The sequence below is a fragment of the Meleagris gallopavo genome, chromosome 7 (assembly GCF_905368555.1).
Source record: "Meleagris gallopavo chromosome 7, MGAL_WU_HG_1.1, whole genome shotgun sequence".
NCBI lineage: Eukaryota > Metazoa > Chordata > Aves > Galliformes > Phasianidae > Meleagris > Meleagris gallopavo.
The window spans coordinates 18,708,464-18,715,249 of NC_139410.1; the positions used below are offsets into that span (position 1 = coordinate 18,708,464).

General features: G+C 33.7%; 1 protein-coding gene across 7 annotated transcripts in view; it reads right to left on the reverse strand.

The window, feature by feature from the left end:
• The window catches only part of B3GALT1 (beta-1,3-galactosyltransferase 1), a 184,626-nt gene that overhangs the window by 98,794 nt on the left and 79,046 nt on the right, over positions 1–6,786 (reverse strand). Inside the window, exons 3-4 of one of the 7 annotated variants that reach the window (XM_085228923.1) lie at positions 6,410–6,577; positions 1,787–1,915 (exon numbers count right to left, since the gene is read on the reverse strand). The exons of 5 other annotated variants lie outside the window; for them this stretch is intronic. The gene's annotated coding sequence lies outside the window, so the exon portion shown is untranslated. The remainder of the gene's footprint in view (positions 1–1,786; positions 1,916–6,409; positions 6,578–6,786) is intronic. One more of the 7 variants, XM_085228922.1, reaches the window with a different exon arrangement.

Here is a 6,786-nt window from a genome sequence, read left to right on the forward strand (position 1 = left end):
TCAAATCTGAGAATTATCAGGGAATAAAAGTGATTTGTCTGAGTAAGAGATTAGGGTTGGATTAAGAGGGCTGTGTTGCCTGAGTTTGTGTCCTTCAATAGAAAGATTAAAGTTTTATTAGATTAGATCAAAGAGCATGAGAATGGAATTGCATTTGTTCAAGTCTGTTGTTCTTTTATATCAGATTCCTTACATACATTTTATATACTTTTATCTCTTTAATCATATTTTAAATATCTTAATTGTGAATTTATTGAAGGTATATTCTGAAAATAAAGCAACAACAAAAATGACATTTGTAATTAGAAAGAACCTAAAAAACCTAATTTGCACTTAGCCCAAATTTACCTTGGGAATTGCAAAGATAGCTATTTCTTATATTTAGTCCCAGATTATTTTGCATTTAATTTCAGCATAGTCTGCACAACGCCAGAGTAGAACAAATGCTAATTAGAGCCTTTAGGTGCTAGCATAAAACATCTAACTATATAACTAATAACAGAATCATGAAACTGTAAGAAAAATATTCTTGAACAGATGGTCTAAAGACCAGGTTTAAAATAATTCAAGAAGGTTTATGTATCTCGGATAATCATCCAAACTTTTGGATTATGATTTTTCCAATGAAATGAACTAGCATATCCTCTATTACCAGCAGTAATTTTCTACTTTTGCAAACTTGCACAAACTAAAACAAAAATAAGAAAGGTCTTGCTCCTGTTCTCATTGACTTCAGTCAGAGTCTGGCATTGAAAAGATCATTACAGAATGGAGAATGAATTCATGGTCTGTGCAATGAGCTGCAGTTTTGACCTGCAATTTCCTTAGAATTATCACAGCCATTTTTGTTGTTGACTTTTTGATGAGCCTAACCACTAAAACAATTCAGTGCTTCATGTGATAGATTCTTACTTTACCTTGTTCTACACCAGTGTAATTTAATTTTCTGGAAGTAGGCTGGAATTTTCTGTATTTGGGAGACTCATTAAATAATAGATATACTTAAGGTTGAATTAGAAAAATATTACAGATTATTAAATTTAAAAATCATATTCAAATAAAAGACAAGGCAGAACAAATGATTATTTGGAGAGTCCTTGTCATGCAGAGTCCTAGGCAAAAGCATTTATGCAAGTGAAATAAGCATATGCTATGCAATTTTAGAAGTTAGCTTTTTAAAGCTCCGCATTCTTCGTTGAACTGTATTATGTGATCCATGACTCAAACCCTAACAGTATAGATGTCAATGATAGATGCATGATGTTTTCCTGAGGGCCAGAATTTTTATTAGTATACATATATTCTCAAGTTTTGTCTTATGGGTATGTTAAATTTCAGAGCTCCCTACCATCTCAATGAAAATACCTGAATTCGCTTTATTAAGCTTAATGCCAGAGGAAACAATTGTTGTCTCTCCAGTCTCTCTCACTTCAGATTCTCCTCACTGTTTAGTCCCGATTCAGTTTGGATTATGTGTTATCAGTGGCCTTTATCATAGTTTATCTTATACCTCACTTTTCTCTTTCCCTTGTGTGCTAGTGCATGCCATTCTTTGACTCTCTCCCTTTCTGTCGTTGTGTATTGTTTGTTTGTCTGTTTTGTTTGTTTGTTTTTGTCTGTTTTCCTACTTTCTACTGAAAGTTATTTACTGGGGAAATGGGCAAAATTGAAGACAGATCTCAGTGAGTCTCCAAAATCAATATTTTCTCTTTATTGAAGAATTCCCCTTGTCTCTTCCCATAATTCTGGAAGTGATCAGATGAGACAGTTACTGTCTTATACTTACAGTCCAGCCCAGCTGTAAGCAGAAGACTTGTAACTGGGTGGCCATGCCGCTTGCCATACCAGTTGGTGCCTGATACTGAGGAAGTGAAACCTTTGCATCCCTTAACAGTAGCATCCTGCCCTTCAAAAACTGGAACAAAGTTATGCAATCAGTGTTCAAAATAATCTTTACAAGTAAATACCAACAATCTCTGTACTTTTAAAGAAATGATAACAAGTAATTGACTGTTTCTTATATAATGACTCTAAAAATTGCAATTCTCCAGATAAACCACATGTAATTAGAGTGATTACCATACTACAATAAAACACCACTATTATAAAACCATAAACTGTTATTCAATGTAATAAAAAATCTGAAATCTAATTGAAAGTGCTAGCTTAGCATAATTCCCACAAGTCATCATTCTTTAATACTGTGAAATGAATGAGGCTTTTGTGGGAGCTATTAATTGTTACTGACAAGCAATAACCACTGGAATGAAGCTCCAATTATCAGCAGCAATTAATCACACTTGCTGTCATCTGTGATGTCAAAAAAAAAATAAATAAAAAAAAATCGATAATATTCCAAATAGCAAAAAGGAATATATACCTCATTTTAACTCATTTCATAGAAATCAGATAATCCTTTTGTGGGTAAAGCAAGAAATTACAGCAGCACTATTTTCATTCTAAACACAGTGTTCAGTCTTGTTACATTTTTCAATTTAAAAAAGCTCTCACACTTTATTCTGTTTTGTGAAGACTTAGATACCTTGTGGGTTTATTTCTACACAGTTAAGTGAAATTTATAACATCACTTGTTACTAGCATGATGTTATTGCAGACACATGGCTTTAAAAATAAGAAATTATAATCATCATCTGAGCATGTAGTTCACTAGCCTGTTCCAGGAAGCCACTTAATATTACTTCTAGCAAGCAAGCTTGAGCAGGAGCTGAAGGGTTCTTGGAGTTGAGGGTGTAAATAATTTTGGTAGAGCCTTTATTGTGGTACTGAGCATTCGGATAAAAGAAACTCACTCAGAAAGAACACGTCATTAAATACTTTTAATCTCGTTCTCTTTTCAGATGCTGTTGTTTGCTTCAAATATTTTTCTATTTTTAAGAATCTACACTGTACATTACAAACATACACAAGCATCTTTGGGAATAAAAGGATAGCAAACAGTTAAGTACCTTTGCTAGTAATTTGCTTGGCCAAATATGTAATTTAGGCAACACAATTAGAAAGCCATGCTTGCAAAACTGATCTGCTAAGTACAGCACTGAAAATTCCTGATTTTGTAAATAATATTGTTGGATCACCAAGGGCATGCCATGGTCTTTACTCTCAAATAATGTTGTGTGTGGTTTTGTTCTGGAATTTACTACACTAAATCTGGTTCTTGTTGACAGCTCAGTACATGAGACTTAGCCAGCTGTTACCGTAAGACACTTATCAGCTACTGACGGCATAAAAAGACTCAGATTTAGTGTAGTGTGAAAACACCAGTCTAGATTCTAGAATAACTTTATTTTGAAAAAGCAGTGAAATCCTAAATAATTTATTGTGCTGTGTTCACTCATGGTTTCATCCACTCCTCATAAACCTTCAAAGATACAAGTCCTTTAACATGAATAAACAGAACAGGAATAACATCTGTTCATAATGTACTGCAAATATTCAGCAGAGCGTCTTTATGGAAGAAACATATGAGAATTGACACTTGGATACAAATGAAAAGAACTCTAAAAATAGATACAGGAATTGTATTTAGCTAGATCTTAGACACCTCCAGAACACAGGGCAGTTGCATTTTTTCAAGTTTCAAGTGTATTTGTGAAATTGAGTATACTCGTGCCTTTAGAAGTGAGAGGTTGGCCATATTACCAATTTTATTGTTTCATTTTATATAACCAGTGTTGCAATTTTTAAATACTAAAATAAAAATATTTTACTCATGGTTTTCCTGCTGACTGTAATTGAACATTCTTTTTCTAAAGCACAGCACATTTCTTGCATGCCTGTATTTTCTTAACTAAGTGAAGAGTTTGAAAGTGTACATATTTAATAATAATAGTTATTAATAAAATTAATAATAAACAGCATTATCTCATAATACTGTCATAAATGCTGAAATGAACTGCCTAAGTGAATTGAGCCAGGAGAAAAAAGTTTGTATGTGATGAGAATACTTTGGAATGTAATTCTTTCCTTGATTTGAACACTTCCATTCACTAAAGGAAAACTCTTCCTTTCAGTAGTTTTTGATGAATTCCTAAGTTTTTAATGTGAAATTTAACAGTGAGTTGGTTTATTAAACTCAATAGTAGTAATAGTTACCCTGCTGTGGTAAGATCTTGAATTCATATTTACTTTAAATGTCTGACATTTAATTAAACTTTTTAAGGTTTTCTTTTCAGAAGAAATTACTAATTATTTCTAAGAAAATTTCCATTACTAGCTTAAAACTCCTACACAAAAATGTATCATGAAATAACACATTCATTTATGCTTGTTGTTAAGGTAACAGTTTTATCAGAATAGCAGAAATAAAAGTATTTAAAATTCTTAGTTTATTAAGCTAAGGTAAACACAAATTCTGCTAAAACACTAATTATCTTGCATTAGCATGGGATTTAATACATTCCTATAGGAAAAAATACACAAACATTACTCTCCTCCTGTAATGCAGCATAGCTCTCCTTTAAAGAATATACAAATATTTGCAAATTCAGCAAGTATGTTTACAAGGTATAGTCTTCCAACCTGAGCTGTCAGTTAACATATACTCAAGATTAGTGTTAACAGGGACAAACGCCCTTGAACAGTGATAACTGATTTTTGCTTCCCTCTCTCTCTCCCTCTCTGCCTCCTTCTCTCCCTTTCTTCCATCCATCCATCCTTTCATCCATCCCCATCTTATTTCTTCAGTTCCTGATGTCAGTCATTTTTACGTCAACCTATTCTGGTGGCTGAAACAGCGTACGTATGGAGTAAGCATGAGTGGTACTCAGGTCAAAATGAGTGAAAATTTCAAAGGTTTTAATAACACAGTGGAAAAAGTATCTTTAGTTGGTATTAGCATTAGCTGAGGAGTGAAAATGTATGCATTAATTTGCACAGTGATTGCAGTGCAAACTCTCCTGCCAGCACCAGGCTGCTCGTGGTTACAGCATAACGTCAACCTTACAGAGCAAACAGTACAGAAACCTCAAGACTGGTTTTTCTGTGGGTTTTGCTAAGTAGTACAGAGAGAGAGAAGCTTACAAGAGCCATATAATCCTGGTCCCCTATTTATTTAACGGGAAGGTTGTGTTACCTTTAAATGACGTTGAGTCTTTCAGATGACTGATTAAAAAAGTTATCTTTCTAATAGCTGGTAAAACTTGCAGGAAATCAAAATAAATAATAAGAAATACTGGGAGTTATTAGAATTTGTCCAATTTATTCTTACTAAAGATCTAGCTAAAAGGAACTATTCTGTATTTTGGCTGCTTATTCTAAACATTTGAATAGATGATGGCTTTGAAGATGCCATATGAAGTATTGCACAGTTAGCATAAACAATTTAAAAATATTCTGCTCCCATAACAGATCTTGAAATGCTTCATCTAATGATGTATGGTGTTTAGAGCCAAACTATTCAAAAAAACCCAGAAGCCTGTATATTTTCATTATTTGGTAACATAAAATTTGTCTTTTAATAATGACTGAAAAATAACTCGCAGAGAATAATATGACCTTGGTTGGAATTTGCTTCAGTCTACACCTCCAAAGATGGCCCTGGAGGGTGGAAGGGGTAAAGCTCAAATTACTGGCTTGGGAAGAATTGAATTTACAAGCAAATGTTGCCACTTAACTTTTTATTGCACCTACTTTTCTGAAATCTTGTATACGTTTTGGATACATTGATAACAATTTTCTTCTAACTTCTAAAATATTTTTTGCCTTTCTAAATGTGGGGTCTGGAGATTTTGTTCAGGAACCTTCTAGGCCCTGAGAGCAGCTCACTTACCCTGATATCAAGTTGTCACAGTTATGTAGTTTAGGATTCTTTTGACTGTTTTCAGCAAATACTGCCCCCCAATCAATGTACTGTTCTAATCATTCACTTGATGATTTTATTATAGCTTTTTATATGCATATGGAATGTCATTTTTAAAGACTAGTGATCTAATGTTTTATTCAGCCTACCTCAGGAAATCTGATGTAAAAATGTATTAAGGTAATGTAGATACCACTGCACATGGCATTTACTGACTTCTGAGTCAACATTCTGAGGCTGTCTATAGACTTGTATATATGGTAGCTGGAATTTTTTTTCCTGTTTAAACCTTCCTAATAGGAGTTTATTACTTTTCAGTAGCTGGAGAGCAGTACAGCACACATTCAGTTCTCGTACTTAGTTCCATTTCCATTTCAGTTGCAGACCCTATTGCTTTAATTAACTTTGTATTCTATATACCTTGGGGGTGTTCTGTTTTCTTCTCCCTTCTAGCACATTCCCCAAGGTAACACAAAATAATAACATGCCATATGGCAAATGGAATCAGTTGAAATACCAGACAGTGTCTTTTATCATGTACATTTTACAATATGACATTCCCAAGTTTGTAACTGATGAATATTGCATCACCTGAAAACTCCAACTGTACGAAGCTGCTTCTCCCATTAGTGGCATCCTTGCCGATACTCTCAACCTTTTTATTTTTTTTAACAAAAGTGCAGCAGCTGTCATTTTCTGGGAATCTACAGCTTACAAAGGAAGTGGCAGAATGTCTTAATGTGTGATAATCTTATCAACCTGCAAAAAGTGTGGTATGTTAGCATCAACAAAATATTTGCAAAATCATGAAGTGTGCCATATGTAATTGCTGTGATGCCACAGTAATAATACAGAGTTCCTGAGAATCACAGGATGTGTTATTTAGGTAGCACTATTTAAATAGTGCTGTCTGAAGGCATTAGGTATAGTTCTACAAAAGTGAAACATAAGCATTGTCATAGTCATTT